Raw genomic sequence first — 17,192 nt, forward strand, 5'->3', positions numbered from 1 at the left:
CTGATGCTGTGATCCTGTACAGCAGGTGACCCCAGACTTACCGGACCTCGGGCCGCTTCCTCCAGCGCCGATCGAGCGGCGGGCAGGGGAACACGCGCCCACACGCTATTTCTGGCGCACTTTCGGGTCGACGAAGCGCCGGAAATAGCTTGTGCACATGCGCAAGCTTCATTTCCGGAGCACTTTCAGGTTGGCGCAATGCTGGAAATAGCTTGTGCACGTGCACACGGGCCTCCGCAGATCTGGAAGTGTGCCGGAAATGACACTTGCGCATGCGCACAAACTATTTCCTTCACTCCGCTGACCCGAAAGTGGGCACCCGTGCCGCACGGCGCCAGTAAGAGCAGGCAGCGACAGCGGGTGGCGGGGGTCACCAGGGGCCGGATAAATGAGCCCCCTGGGCCGCTTCTGGCCCATGGGCCTTAGTCTGGGGACCCTGCAGTACAGTGTAGACTCAGGTTGCACATACACGTAAATAAACCATGTATTCTAAAGACACCACAGGGTCCGCTGTGCCTCATATTTTCAGGAGGAAACACAAACCCTGGGTGAGCGACTGGAACCCCTGGAATCTTGCACAGCTCAGAGATTGGGGCGGTGGGCACAGTGTCGTAACATGGGTTGCCAGAAGCCAGGGCAAGGAAAATATTGCGTCCCCAAAATGGCACCTCCATTCAATGCTGCTGCTGATAGATGCAGCTGGTGGGACATGTGTCAGTGGCTCCTCTGGCTGGGGTGCTGCCACTGCTACGGTAGACTCCCCCCCCCACTATACTTCTTGGCATGCCACAAAAGGAAGTGGGCTTGTCTTTATTTACCAACCCTCTTTTTGCATAAGGGTACCCTGTAGGGCCATACTCTCTTAGCCTGTCCAGCTTTCAGGGAGTTCCTGAGCCCTTTTTTCAAAGAACCTTCCTTCCAATTCTAGAAACATAGGAACACAGGAAACTGCCTTGTGCTGAACCAAACAATTGCACCATTTATTTACATGAGTTTGGCCAAACTGCGAGAGGCAGTGAAGGATAGGCGTGCCTGGCGTGCTCTGGTCCATGGGGTCACGAAGAGTCGGACACGACTGAACGACTGAACAACAACAACAACAACAACAATTTACATTGACCAGCAACTGTTCTTCAGGGTTCAGGGTTGCAGACTGAAATCTCTCCTGGCGCTACCTAAAGATGCCAGGGATTGACTCTGGAACAAAGCAGATGCTCTCCCACTGAGCTATAGCCCTGAATTCATCACTATGCACCTACATGTTCATGCTCTGTTTGCACGCAGCTCAAACGTCTCGAAGGAAGCTTGCATCGAGTTTTGGAAAGGCAGGACCGTATGTGAAACTGAGAGAATTTCAACCTAAGTTTCACATTGCACCACACTCTTTGCAAATGTATTTTCTGTGCAGCAAAGGACACCTAACTCAATGCTTCAATTTCAGGTATTGCACTGTGGAAATGTCAGAATGTAGTATTGAGCAGGGGAAGAAAGGAAGAAAAGTTGCTAGTCCTTTGGACCGCAAAGATAAACTGTCAAAATATGATAAAACTGAATGAGAAACGCCAGAGGGGACAGATCAGGAAATTCCTGGGTCAAGAAATGGTGGTATTTCAGTACTCTACACAGTTTACCCATCTGTGGTAATAACAACCCCAAATGACCAAATCGATGCAGATTTACATTATTTATTCCAGTTGCAGACTTAAACTTTTCTTGACACGGAATCTGAATTCCATTCGCCACTCTGGACATCACTGTTGTTTATGAAAGTTTCAGAGCCAGCAACACAACTATTATAGCAAACACCCTAAAAAAGCACTCCTCCCCGCCAAAAGATTGACCTTGTATAGCTGCTATCACGGAGGGCTTCTGGTTGGTGTCTCGGACTGGCAGATCACCTGCTGTTTCGTCCAACACAAGCAGCGACATGGGTGGGAAGGAGACCTGGAACAAAGCTGAAATAACAAAGATGGGGTTTAGGAAGAGAGCTTTGGAAGGAACACGGCAGCTTTCTTAGGCACACCCCAGTCTCCAAGTGGTGAAAGGTTTCAAGAACCCCAGCACATACCTTGGGAGTCTAGGTTTGTGAGTTCAAGCCCCACTTTGGGCAAAAGATTCCTGCATTGCCGGGGGATGGACTAAATCAGTGGTTTTCTAACAGTGTGCCATGGCACCCTGGGGTGCCTTGAACGATGGTCAGGGGTGCCACGGGCAACACTGTATCTCCTTCCTTCCTTCCTTCCTTCCTTCCTTCCTTCCTTCCTTCCTTCCTTCCTCTGATGCCCTCTCATGTCTCTGCCTCCCAAAGGCTTCCACAGCTGTTTGTTACGGCAGCCCTGGCTACAAGCTTTGCAGGCAAATGGTGCCTCTGGGGCTGGCCAGGGGGTGCTGGTTGCCAGGAGCCGAGGCAGCCTCAGAGTGAGTAAGCAAGCAAGCGGGTGAGAGACCCCAGTCAGCCAGCCAGCCAGTCCGGCAGTCCTTGCTGTTGGGAAAGGAGAATAGTGAGAGGCAGGCAAGCGGGTACTGTGCTGGCCTTTCTTGTGCTTGCTGTGTGCAAGGCCTGCCTGGGAGGAGGAGGAGGAGGAGGAGAAGAAGAAGAAGAAGAAGAAGAAGAAGAAGAAGAAGAAGAAGAAGAAGAAGAAGAAGAAGAAGAAGTGTTTTGATCTACTATCCCACTTTGTCACTACCCGAAGGAGTCTCAAAGCGGCTAACATTCTCCTTTCCCTTCCTCCCCCACAACAAACACTCTGTGAAGTGAGTGGGGCTGAGAGACTTCAGAGAAGTGTGACTAGCCCAAGCAGCTGCATGTGGAGGAGCGGAGACGCGAACCCGGTTCACCAGATTAGGAGTCTACCGCTCTTAACCACTACACCACACTGGCTGAGTGCCTGGTGCTGAAGGGGAGCCTTTCTGCCATGCAGGCTTGGCAGCACCTGGCGTTTCCCCTGCCGCCTCCCAAGGCAAAGTGCCAGCCTCACATTCACCTTTGGCCAGCCTCTGTTGGGCCACTAAGGTTGGGGGGGTATCCTCTTCCCAGGCCCCTATGGGGCAGTGTGAAGAGGCAACTCTCTTTGGGGCAGGAGGCGGGTGCATTTCAGAGATCAGGGGCAGCGGCTGCCCGGAGGACTCCCAAGGAGAGGGGAGAGGAGAGGAGGCTGACGGAAAACTCCACAAGGCAGGGTGTTCAGAAAGGGGCGAGAGGCTGCCAGTTCTGCAGGCAAGGGGTGACACAGCTCAGCTCCTGAGGGTGCCGCAGAAAGAATGTAGTTGGTCAAGGGAGCCGTGGACTCAAAAAGGGGGGAAACCTCTGCACTAGATTATCCTTGTGGTCCCTTCTGACTCTGCGATTCTATGATCTTAAGTTAACTTAGAGCAGGGCTCCACAAACTAAGGCCCGGGGGCCGGATGCGGCCCAATCGCCTTCTAAATCCGGCCTGCGGACAGTCTGGGAATCAGCGTGTTTTTACATGAGTAGAATGTGTCCTTTTATTTAAAACGCATCTCTGGGTTATTTGTGGGGCTTGCCTGGTGTTTTTACATGAGTAGAATGTGTGCTTTTATTTAAAATGCATCTCTGTGTTATTTGTGGGGCATAGGAATTCATTCATATATATTTTTTTCAAAATATAGACCGCCCCCCACAAGGTCTGAGGGGCAGTGGACCGGCCCCCTGCTGAAAAAGTTTGCTGACCCCTGACTTAGAGTGTATTCTATGATCCTTGCTGTACAAAAGGACATGCCCAAGACCTTCCTTGTTAACCACATGACGCAAACATTTCCTTAAAAGCCATGTTTTTATTTATTTTTCTGATTGCCACGGCACCTGCTGGTACTGTATCATTGTAGTGTGGTTTCAGTCTGCTGTGCTTAAGAAACAGAGGTAGCTGCCCCGTAACAAAAAAACCAGCCACTTGGGTCTATCCAGCTAAGTACTGTCTACACTGACTGGCAGCAGCTCTCCAGGGATTTCAGACATGGGGTGTTCCCAGGTCCGGGGATTGAACCTGGGATCTTACGAATGCAAAGCGGATGCTCTGCCACTGAGCTATGCAGCCTTGCCTAAGGCTAAGCCCTTTAAATTTTTGATAGGATCCACTTTGTTTATAGTGGAAAGCTAGATATTTCCTTTTAATAAAGAAATGCATACTCATTTTAGTGTACTGACAAAGAGATAGAGTTGAACAGGGCAACCCTTGATGGGAGAGAGGGAGAGAGAGAGGGGTTTTCTGGACCTGAGGTTGCTCCCAGACTACCTGTCTGCAGAGAGCTAGAGAACACCAGTGATTTATAGATCCTTCACTCCGAATTTGTTTGCCAAAGGAGGTGATGCAACATCGTCTCAAGCTGTTGTTCTCCCATGCTTTCAGGTACATTTTCCCCATCCGTTGCAAAAAAAAGGTCCATATTTTCCTTTTCTTTTGGAAGGCAGGTTTGCTGCACTAGAGTTCCCAATCAACTTTAACTGCACAGCCCAAATTGGCCAGTGTGTGGCTGAATCCTTCTCCAAAACGGCGATCTTCGAAGCATCCTTTCAGACTTTGTTGAAGATCAAGGCCTCTCTTGCCTCAGGATGCTTTTGAAGCTGCCTGAGGCACTGGGGAAACAAGGGGGATGCTGAGCCAGCAAAACCTGAAAGACAATTGCTCAGTGATTTCTCCAAATTGGAAGTCCTTTAGGGTGAAGGATGGTAGCTTGGTGGTAAACCACCTGTTCTGACGGACACGACTGAACAACAACAACAACAACAACTGCAGCCGCTCCCTTGCTTGCAGCGGAAATAACTGCACTCTGTTTCCTGATCTGGCCTCTTCCATCTCCCCGCTCCCTGCCCTGCCCACACGGCCAGGAGAAGCACTTGATATCGCCACCCACACAGTCCTGCAAGAGCAACTGAGGATTTTCTCTCCCCTCCCACTAACCTCTTGCCATCTGTCAGAAAGAGCTCAGTCCAGGCTGCTTTGTTTTCAGTTCCCATCTTGACGGGCACGCCACACTGACGTTTTATTGCCGGTGTCTTCTGCAACATGTTCTTGACGGAGCAATAGTGCATCAGTGGTTTGATTTATTCTGATTTTTTTTATTTTTTTCCCATTTTTGTTCTGCTCTACTTCCTCAAGGCTACCACATTGCTGATGCTGTAAAAGTGCACGTATGAACTCTGGAACTTGCTCCTGCAGGAAACAGCAATGGCCTCCTATTTGGATGGCTTTAGAAGAAGATTAGGCAAATTCATGGAGCCCAAGGCTGTCTGATACCAAGTCAGGCCAACAGTTCATTTCTCAGGTTTCAGGGAAGGATCTGTCTCAAACCTACCTGGATATGCCAGGGATAAAACCTAGATTTCTTCTGCATGCTTTGCCACTGATCTATGGCCTTTTTCCTATATAAGAAGAAGCTGTAAGCTGGAGCTACAACTCCCAGAATAGTGAATGAATGAATGAATGAATGAATGAATGAATGAATGAATGAATCTTTATTGCTAAAAGCTATAAGCTGTCACAATTGGTGACAATGCGTTGGATACAAATAACTGATTTAAAACTTAACAGCAGCGAAGCAAACATACAAAAATGCAAAGATCGCTGTTGCATAAGTTAAGCACTCCACGTTTCACGCTCCCCCTTATGATACTTGTCTTGATGCCTAGCTCTCAACTTAACTTGCAGCCAAGGCAAATTTTGCAACCCATGCAGTAATAAATGCATTATTGCCAGCCGGTAAAATAGAGATTTGCTCAAGAGGAGTTCAGTTGGAAAGAGAGCAGAGGATGGAATCGAGGAATTTTCTTGTCTAGGGGGTGTATATAAAGGGCATCGTAACAAATAGCGTTGTATGTCCTCCACGTCTCCCGACTCACAGATGCTTCCCACAATAATTTCACAATAATAGAATCGTAGAGTTGGAAGGGACCCCGGGGGGTCATCCAGTCCAGCCCGTTGCAATGCAGGAATCTCAACGAAAGCATCCAGGACAGGATGGTCACAGGGGCATAAAAAGGGGGGGCAGGGGGCGGTCCACCACATGTGTCATCCCTGAGGGGGGGTGACAAAACCCCCCCTGGGCGGATCGCCATGCCGATTGCCCCCTGGATGCCGATCAATGCGCCGATCGCCCTTATGGATGCCGTGTGCCCCACCCTGTCCCTCCCTAAGGGCACCGCATGCCCTGTCCCATCCCTATGGGTGACACGCGCCCTGCCCCGCCTCTATGGGTGGTTTGCCCCGCCCCTGGGTGTGCCCGTCTCAGGTGCCCGAGAGGCTCCCTCCGCCAATGGATGGTCATCCAACCTCTACTTAAAATCCGCCAAGGAAAGGGAGTTGACCTCCTACCACGGGAGTCTGTCCCATTGTCAAACAGCTCTTACTGCCATAAAGTTCTGATGTTGAGTTGTAAACTCCTTTCTTGTAACTTGAAGCCATTGGTTCGAGTCCAACTTGCCAGAGCAGGAGAAAACAAGCTTGCTCCTTCTTCCACACGGCAGCCTTTATGATATTGGAAGGTGGCTATCATTCATTTCTCCTCTCAGTCTCCTCTGCTCCAGGCTAAACATACCCAACTCCCTCAACCGCTCCTCATAAGGCTTGGTTTCCAGGCCCTTGATCATCTCGGTTGCCCTCCTCTGCACACGTTCCAGCTTGTCAATATCCTTCTTAAATTGTGGCGCCCAGAACTGGATACAGTATTCCAGCTGTGGTCTGACCAAGGTAGAATAGAGAGGTAGCAATCTCAATTCCCAGTCAACTCTGGGAATTGTAGCTCTGTGAGAAGAATTGGTGTCTCCCAGCTACTCTCATAGCCCTTAACAAGCTACAGCTCCCAAAATTCTTTTGGGGGAAGCCATCACTGTTTAAAGAGGCAATAGAGTGCTTTAAACACACATTGTGGACATAACTCTGGTGCATAGGATTGCAATGTGAGTCTCTCAGGTGACACAAGGCTCTGCTGTTTTTTGATGCATCAGGCCAGCGTAGCTTCTTGTCTGGAATTAGGTAAATGCTCCTTTTTGTTGGGCAAATTTAGGTGGGCACATTGGACTATGCAAACCTTTCGGAGGACTCTGGAAAAATGGAAAGGGGGCAAAATTTCACACAAGAAGCGCTCGCTTTGTTATAACACGAAACATTTGCATTGCGGATGGAAAGCTCTGAACAACTCAAAAGACATTTACATTGTTTATGGGAGATTTGCAAAGGTAGACAATAAATGGCTGATAACAGTTTCTAAGGGGAAGAAAAAGACGGAGGGTTGTCTCTAACTGAGCCCTATTCAGAGAAGGTGAGCTGAAATTAATGAGCCTGAGTTAGTCTGCATTCACTCACATGGCACTTTATTCTAATTCCTTGATGTTTCCCTGCTGCTTAATTTCCACATTATATTTGAGCTTTCGCTTGATGTCAAAGTCCGTTCCAGAAAAACCAAGAGAATACCGCACACATTTAGCGCTCATTTCTGTGTTATTTGATTCCAGAAAAAAAAATCCATTTGCAGCAATTAGGAAAAATCGCAGGAACGAAGTGACAAAATTTGGGGGGCACACACGTTTTTCCTGCCGTTTCCATAGGGGAACCGTGACTGAACAGAAACACGCATGTGTGAAAAGCGTAGGTGAGCGGTGACATCGTCCAACGGCGTTTATTGTTGTTACACCACCCCCCATCCACGGGTGTGAAAGAAATTAAGCATGATGCGCTGCTATATCTGTCAAAAAGCCACGATTACGTAACACAACACATCCTGCAGTGTGAAAGGAACATTAGAAATCTGGGTGGAAGCAGTATAATCAGCAAAACTAACCCAATATGATGATGATGATTTTTTTTTTTTACTATTTGTACCCCACCCATCTAGCCACTCTGGTTCTGGCTGATAAGCCTCAGGGTTTCGGGGGAATAAGCTCAAATAAGATGTTGCAAGGTCGAAGTCCACCTCCCCCTGCTTAGAAGCATCTCTCTGGGACAGGCACCCCCAAACTCGGCCCTCCAGATGTTTTGGGACTACAACTCCCATCATCCCTAGCTAACAGGACAAATGGTCAGGGATGATGGGTACTGTAGTCCCTAAACATCTGGAGGGCCGAGTTTGGGGGTGCCTGCCCTAGGATTTCAGGCAAGCGTCTCTTTCAGCCCAACCTGAAGATGCCGAGGAATGAACCTGCCATGGCAGAATTTATTCTGTTGCCTGTCACCTTGTCCTCTCTGCTCCCCACCCCAAACCATGCTGTGATTTTAAATTCCCTCTGCGGATATTGAAATGAATCAGATTCCAGCTCACGCTTATACAGGCCGAGATGGGGCTTTGCGCTCTATCCAATCCCTCCGACGCTTTCGCCCCAGTTCGCTTCCGCCTTCCGCGCCACTTAAGAGGCTGTCTTCTCCATGGTTCCGTGTTTCAGTTTCTTGGTGAGTCATGTTAGGCAGATGCTGCCCGGAAGGGAAGGACAAAATCCCTTTGGTAATCCTGGCCTGCCTAAGCTCATTAACGGGTCAAGGAGGAGGGGGAGGGGGAGAAAGGGTACTTTGGGCAACAGAAGGATGGAGAGATGGGCAAGCTGCTGGCCACCCAGTTAACATGGCAGCAATTAATCCCTCGCTTTCCACCTCACAGAAGACTCGAAAAGCAAGCCGGGGTGTGCAAAGAGACTTGGGGTGTTAGAGCAAAAGGGGAGAGACCACTTGTATACCTGAATGAGCATCTTCACCCCCATCGTTCAACCCGGACACTGAGGTCCAGCGCCGAGGGCCTTCTGGCGGTTACCTCATTGCGAGAAGTGAAGTTACAGGAAACCAGGCAAAGGGCCTTCTCGGTAGTGGCGCCCGTCCTGTGGAACGCCCTCCCATCAGGTGTCAAGGAAACAAACAACAATCTGACTTTTGGAAGACATCCGAAGGCAGCCCTGTTTAGGGAAGTTTTTAACGTTTTATGTTTTTTCGTGTTTTTAATGTTGTGTTGGGTGCCACCCAGAGTGGCTGGGGCAACCCAGTTAGATAGGGGGGCATATCATTATCGTTATCATTCATTTATTGTTTTATTTGGATTTATTTTCATGCATTTATTACACTCCAACTTCCTTCCAACAAATATGATCCCCTCCAGGAATTTCAGCAAAGTGGCGGCCTGGTCTGAACTGTCACACTGGATCAGGGAGACAGAAAACCAGGGACCAGGCAGTTCCTTGTTTAAATCTCACCTGGGTCATGCACTCACCAGGTAGCCTCTCTAGCAGGCTGCTCTCTCATGCTAAGCAATTAACATCTGCAATATTGTGGGGAGGGGGATGATACTGAGTGTCCTTACAGCAGGGATGGGCAACCCTTTCCCACCTGAGGCCATATTCCCTCCAGTAAACCTTCTGTAGGGCTCTATCCCACTGTTGGACAGGGCTAGAAACCAAAATGAGGGAAGCAACGTATGTTCTAGCCAGGCAAAAAACCCTCAAGGAGGGTACGGTGAAGGGCCGAGAAAGGAGTGTGACCTAAAGAGATCCTCCCAGGGCCAGAAAGAGAGACATGGAGGGCCAGACTGGACCCCCAGGCCAGAGGTTCTTCACACACATATCCCTCAACCGTCCCGATTTAAGCAGGACACCCCATTTTTAGGAGTCATGCTCTCTCACGAGTCACCTGGCTCCCACGAGATCACAGCTTTATCACCTCTATGTTGATGTTGTGCTGTTGTTTTAATTTCCCTTAAGGTTCATTCAAAAATCGTGCCTTTTGGAGCATCTGCTGCCACTGTAGTTACCAAGGGTGCTCTGATTCACATACTTCCTTCCTCTCCTGTCTCACCATCCGGAGCAACAGAGCATCAGTGCTTAGGAAAAAAAATAAGCGCTTTGAATCCTGCTGCTGTCCCTTTGAAGACGGCTGATTAAATCAGATTATGAGAGGTGAAGGCCGGGATTAATTCACATCTATGAGGGCCATCACTGAATGTGTTCATTTATTTGCCTGCAAAACGGTCCTCTTTTTTTGCAGCTTCTGAATTGAGGACTATAGTGGTTAAGAGTGGTAGACTCGTAATTTGGGGAACCGGGTTCGCTTCCCCTCTCCTCCACATGCAGCTGCTGGGTGACCTTGGGCTAGTTACACTTCTCTGAAGTCTCTCAGCCCCACTAACCTCACACAGAGTGTTTGTTGTGGGGGAGGAAGGGAAAGGAGAATGTGAGTCACTTTGAGACTCCTTCGGGTAGTGATAAAGCGGGATAGCAAATCCAAATTCTTCTTCTTCTTCTTCTTCTTCTTCTTCTTCTTCTTCTTCTTCTTCTTCTTCTTCACAGATGTGACTGTGAGCTGTGGTTTGAGATTACTTTTCCGGCTGTGTGGACGTCTGGTTTCCGTTTGTGAGACGAAAGCCTGCTTGTCTCTGCTGGGGAGAGAGGTTTGGAAGAGAGATTCATTACTCTCTCGTAGCAGAGTTAGCACTATGGCGATCGTTCCAAGCACATTAAAACTTGGTTAGATTCCCATCTGCCTTCATCCACCTTTAAACAAACGTCCCCCAGAAAAATACTTACATTAGAATACACCACATTATAGTAAGATTGAAATGTAGATGTAACTTGGAAGATAAGTTAGACTGCAGATTTAGAATTATGTTAAGTGTTAAGGAATTTGGAGATAATGAATTAAGATAATAGTTTTAAAAATGGATAGGATTTTGTGCAAAATAAGGTTTATATAATGTAAAGAAATTACTAAAGATGTGAGACAATGAACGCAGGAAGGGCAGATGTGAGGAAGTCAATCCACAATGTTAAAGAAAGTAGCAGTTTAAAGGAATAAGTTTGTTTTTTATTGTTTGTCTGTAATAGTTGTATTGTATTATAGTGTATTTGTTTGTTGTTTGTATTTTGTTGATGTTTTGAAAAAGTTAATAAATTTTTTTTTAAAAAAAACACACACTAGAATACACCACAGACACTTAGCTCAGCAAATAGACAAAGGTTCTGCTTACATTTTCAGACGTTGCAGCAAACAAGTCTACATCGGTAAAATAAAGATGAAAAAGGGTTCTGAACGACTGAAAGAACTGGGTTTCCTTACAAAAAGAATCATGCAAAGATGCAGGCTATGAAGTCTCCCTTTTGGAGATATTCATTTCACTTTGTTTTGCTTGTGGTTGGGAGCCATTGACCGGCCGCATGGCTCCTTGATTGTTCCAAGAAGCAAAGAAAAAAATGAATGGGAGCAAGGAAACAAAAGCCGGTTGTCGGAATGGGAGGAAGTCAGTTGATGTCATGAGAAAAACAAAGATGGAACAAACTGGCAAAGCTAGTGTGGCACAATGGTTAGAGCGTCGCGCTAGGGCCTGGGAGACCAGGGTTCAAATCCCCACTCGGCTGTGAAGCTCACTAGATGACTGTTGACCAATCACTGCCTCTCTCAGCCTAACCTACCTCATATGGTTATTGCGAAGATAAAATGGGGAGAAGGGGAATTACGTATGCCACCTTGAGCTCCCTGGTGGAAAGGTGGGATACAAAAGTATTAAAACAAACCCACACTTCTACAGTACTAAATATAGGAAGAGTAATGAGATACAAGGACAGAGCATGAGGATGAAGTTTTTTGGGGGCTGAGGAAGAGTCTGGTGACCAAACAGTACCTTCTTCCACGAACTGAGATAACAAGGGTTCTTTGTGCCAGTTATGCGGTTGGCAAGCTCTGTGTTAATTCCAAAGAGCCCCTCCATCCTATGCCCAGGTGGTACATAAACGTAAATAAAACCATATATCCTAAAGACACATTGAACCAAAACATTCATAGAATTGGAAGGTACCCTGAAGATCATCTGGTCCAACCTCCTGCAATGCAGGAATATGCAGCTGTCCTATACAGGGATCAAACCTGTAGTTTCTGGCATTATTAGCATCACACTAATAATAATAATTTATTATTTATACCCCAGCCACTCTGGGTGGCTCCCAGCAGAATATGAAAAACAGGAGAAAACATCAAACATTAAAAACTTCCCTAAACATGGCTGCCTTCAGATGTCTTCTAAAAGTCAGATAGTTGTTTCTTGACATCTGATGGGAGGGCGTTCCACAGGGTGGGTGCCTCTACCAAGAAGGCCCTCTGCTTAGTTCCCTGTAACTTTGCTTCTCGCAGTGAGGGAACCGCCAGAAGGCCCTCGGTGCTGGACCTCAGTGTCCGGGCTGAACAATGGGGGTGGAGCCGCTCCTTCAGGTATACTGGGCCGAGGCTGCTTAGGGCTTTAAAGGTCAACACCAACACTTTGAATTGTGCTCGGAAACGTACTGGGAGTCAATGTAGGTCTTTCAGGACCGACGTTATATGGTCTCAGCGGCCACTCCCAGTCACCAGTCTAGCTGCCATATTCTGGATTAGGTTTAGTTTCTGGGTCACCTTCAAAGGTAGCCCCACATAGAGCGCATTGCAGTAGTCCAAGTGGGAGATAACCAGAGCATGCACCACTCTGGTGAGACAGTCTGCGAGCAGGTAGGGTCTCAGCCTGCGTACCAGATGGAGCTGGTAGACAACTGGCCTGGATACAGAATTAACCTGCACTCTTAAAGCAGCTATGCTAACCACTATCCCACCAACGATTGGAAACCGCAGTTCCCAGGAGCTATACGTATAGCGCAGATGGGGCCAGCTTTTTTCTTTTTTGGGAGTTCAGAGGAGCTGTCACTGCCTGCACAGCTGAGCCGCTCTTCCTCTTCCAAAAAAAGAACAATAGGCTGTTCTAAAGAACCAGAGATCAAACCTCAACAGGGAAGTGGCCTGCAAATGCAGATCTGTGTAGGGCAGGGAACATGCAAAGAAAAGGAATCCCTGTCACGGCTTCCTCTATCGGCTATGACTTCCTTTCCCCCCTGCAAGCCGTCATCGGGGCGCAAAAAGGCCAGAAAGTAAAACCTCCAGCAGGCCCCACATTGCAAACAAGGGTTGTAGCCAGTGCTCTTTTTCTAGAAAAAAAAAAAGGTCCAGGAATGCTGCCCTGCTCCTCCTGCTTCTGCACCAGTGGAATTGAGGCAGGTGAGGCTTCTTCCTGTGCATCAGCTATCAGAGGCTGAAGAGTCTCATTAAAGCCCCACTGCCCCTGTGGCTCATGAGAAGACCCTCTCCAGTGCCCAGAGAGGATGTCCTCTTTGCATTCCAGCTGGAAAAAGCCAACCCTGGTTGTAGCTCAATGGCAGAGCATCTGCTTTGCAACCAACAGGTCCCAGGTTCTATCCCCAGCTCCTATCAGGACATTAAGAAATAAATATGGGGAAATATTTATAAATAAATATGGAACAATGGGTCAGAATTCACATCAGGATGAAATCAGATCAAAAGCCAACAACAAGGAGATTTGGTTGGTTGGAGGAAAGGAACGATCTGAAGCATATCTAGGCCAGGCAGAAGGAAAAATCCATTTTATTGGCCTGATATTCTTATTTGTTAATTGCTCATGAATTTTTAAGGAACGGCAGTATTAAGAAAGTTAGAATGGCTTAAACCAGGGGTCCCCAAATTAAGGCCCGGGGGCCAGATGCGGCTCAATTGCCTTCTAAATGCGGCCTGCGGACGGTCCGGGAATCAGCATGTTTTTACATGAGTAGAATGTGTCCTTTTATTTAAAATGCATCTCTGGGTTATTTATGGGGCATAGGAATTCGTTCTCCCCCCCCAAAAAAATATAGTCCGGCCCCCCACAAGGTCTGAGGGACAGTGGACCAGCCCCCTGCTGAAAAAGTTTGCTGACCCCTGGTGTAGACCATGTCCTTTGGTGAATAAGAGAGAGGAAGGGGATCAGAAGGCAGTGATAAACTGCAACGATGCATTGTGGGTTATGTAGAACTAATCTCTTTGCCCCATAGCAGGGGAATGTAGAGCAGAAGCCATCACGGAATAGTTCAGGGATGGGGAACCTGTGGCCCTTGAGAGATGTTGCTCGTCCACAACTCCCATCACCTCTGACCATTGGCTAAGATGCTGATCCAACAAACGGCATGCTCCCTGCACCTTCCTTTTGAAGGACAGGCGAATCATAGCTCTTAACCCAGCAAGCGGCCAGAATCCTTGGCCTGGTTAAGCCAAAGTATCTGGAAAGGAAACCGCTTAAGAGGAACGGTTGAGGGATCTAGGTATAGTTTAGGCTGCAGAAGAGAAGACTGAGAGGAGTGGTATGATAGCCACCCACAAATATCTGAAGGGCTGTCCCACAGAGGACGGAGCAAACTTGCTTTCTGCCTTTGGGCCTGAACCAATGGATTCAGAGCCAGTGTGGTGTAGTGGTTAAGAGCGGTATACTCGTAATCTGGGGAACCGGGTTGTGTCTCCGCTCCTCCACATGCAGCTGCTGGGTGACCTTGGGCTAGTCACACTTCTCTGAAGTCTCTCAGCCCCACTCACCTCACAGAGTGTTTGTTGTGGGGGAGGAAGCGAAAGGAGAATGTTAGCCGCTTTGAGACTCTTTCGGGTAGTGAAAAGCGGGATATCAAATCCAAACTCTTCTTCTTCTTCTTCATATTACAAGGCAGGAGATTCTGATTAAATGAAAAATCTCTCTGACAGTGGGACAGACTCCCACTGCCGTAGTTTCGTCGCTGAGGCTCGATGTGCAGAGCTCAGTGGAGTGGGAGGGCAGGCAACCCGAAGAGCCTCTGAGGTGTACTTTTGCCTGGAGGCAACATCAGTATCCAAAGTAAAGCCCAGTCCAAAGGTTGGGCGAACAGCAATCTGCATGGCCAGACAATCCAAGGGTCAGAGAATCCTATGATCATGGGGTCAAAGGCCAAGACAAGTAGGAAGCAGAAAGGTAGGGCCAGGAACGACAAGCTTTGTTTCCAGCACCTGACTGCTGCTGGAAGCTCTGCTTAAGAAGGCTGAAGCCAGCCAGTTCTCATCAGCACCTTCTCCTCTAAGTCCTGGAAGGCTGATCAGCTGCAGGTGGAGTCACTCCGCCTTCTCCCTCTTCAGGCTGCTGTTCAGCAGGTGAACCTGGCCTGTGACACCCTTGGAAGGTGGTGAGCTTTGTTGGAAGTTTTTAAACGGAGATTGGATCTGTCAGGGTTTCTTCAGATGTGATTGCAGGGAGTTGGACTAGATCGGGCATAGGCAAACTCGGCCCTCCAGATGTTTTGGGACTACAACTCCCATCATCCCTGGCCACTGGTTCTGTTAGCTAGGGATGATGGGAGTTGTAGTCCCAAAACACCTGGAGGGCCAAGTTTGGCTATGCCTGGACTAGATGACTCTTGGGGTCTTTTCCAACTCTGCAGTTCTTTGTTGTGTGCCTACATTTCCCCCTTATGGGTAGCTTGTGGTATGGAGGAGGGGGCTTCAATTAGATTGGGGAAATGGTTCAGGCGAAAGGCCTAACCCTCTGCGAGGATGAAGAACCCCCTCCAGTGTCTCTCTGTGTGTGTTCACTGCTACTTCCAAGTCAAAATCAGATATCATGAATCTCTAGAACCACACCCCACATCTCCAAAGCTGGCAGTTCCCACTTTTCTTGCACAAAATTGGCCAGTCCCTTGTGGTATTCTCCCTGACACCTGCAGGTGATTTGCCCATTTGAAATGGGATTTAAAAACAACAACCCTACAGCCCTTCAAGAATGCAACAGTTCTTTCAGAGTTAAATCTCTGACTTCCCGGATGGTATCTATCTATCTATCTATTTATCATGTTGGCAAGTCCCTTCCGAGACACACAGCAACCTGAGAGCAATATGTAAAACCCAAAACAGCTCTATTTGAGTTCCCACTCGCCTGTCTCCTATGATGTACAACTTGGTGGTTATCGCTTAACTGAGACTAGCACTCTTTGCATGCTATCTGAGTCACAAAAACCACAGCGGCTGACACAACCACAAAGAGAGGGTGCCATTCCAAAGAATGAAGCCGTTACAAGCAGGCAGGTGTGCGAATCGTCTCTTGGGTCAGTAATGAGGTGAGTGCTTCAATTTTTTAATTACTGTTTTACAGCATGAAACTAACAAACAAACTCAAGCTGACTTTGAAATCAGCCTTGATCGTTCATTCTCTTAATGCCCATGTCTGATGGCTGAGAGAGTTGGGTTGCAGAAGAGGCGACCGAGAGGACATATGCTAGCCAACTTCAGATATCTCAAGGGCTGTCACATGGAAGACGGAGCAAGCTTGTTTTCTGCCGCTCCAGAGGGTAGGACCCGAACCAATGGCTTCAAGGTACAAGAAAGGGGATTCTTTAGGAAGAACTTTCTGATGGTGAGAGCTGTTTGACAATGGAAGGGACTCCCTCAGGAGGTTGTAGAACAGGCATAGGCAAACTCAGCCCTCCAGATGTTTTGGGACTACAACTCCCACCATCCCCTGACCACTGGTCCTGTTAGCTAGGGATGATGGGAGTTGTAGTCCCAAAACATCTGTAGGGCCAAGTTTGCCTATGCCTGTTGTAGACTCTCCTTCCTTGGAGGTTTTAAAGCAGAGGTTGGATGACTATCTGTCATATCTGTCATGGATGCTTTAGCTTGTGATTCCTTCATTGCAGGGGGTTGGACTAGATGACCCTTGGAGCCCCTTCCAGCTCTGCAATTCTGGGAATGAATCTGTGATTCAAAGAATGCATCCTTTCTAATTCTGTGTGTGTGTGTGTATTTTATGGTTCCAGTTACAGGTGGGTAGCCGTGTTGGTCTGCCATAGTCGAAACAAAGAGTAGTCCAAGAGTAAATTTTATTTTGCAATTGGTATCTGAAGAAGTGTGCATGCACACGAAAGCTCATACCAAGAACAAACATAGTTGGTCTCTAAGGTGCTACTGAAAAGAATTTTCTATTTTGTATTTTATGGTGTTTGGCTACCAATTGCAAAATAAAATTTACTCTTGGAGACTAAGAGCATGGGAACACACTACAGGGGTATGGCTCAGGAAAGCTCTAACAATAACAATTCACTTCTATTTCTTTGTCGGATAACAGTAATCTTGTTTTTACAGCAGTAATAACGCATGGTATTCAACCCTTCTCAGAGCAGACCTGTTGAATTTAGCAGGCATGCCTAACTTAGGTTCCTTGATTTGAATGGGTCTGCACTGAGCAGGATGGACTTAAATATAACCTAAGGAAGTGTAGAATGGAATCTGCTCGTTCCGGATGCAGCCCCAGCTGTGCACACACACCATACTTTTGAAGCACAGTTAAAGCAACCCCTCTCCTTGGAACTGTAGTTTAAAGGTGCTGGGATTCGTAGCTCTGTGAGG

Source organism: Lacerta agilis, chromosome 14, assembly GCF_009819535.1.
Source record: "Lacerta agilis isolate rLacAgi1 chromosome 14, rLacAgi1.pri, whole genome shotgun sequence".
NCBI lineage: Eukaryota > Metazoa > Chordata > Lepidosauria > Squamata > Lacertidae > Lacerta > Lacerta agilis.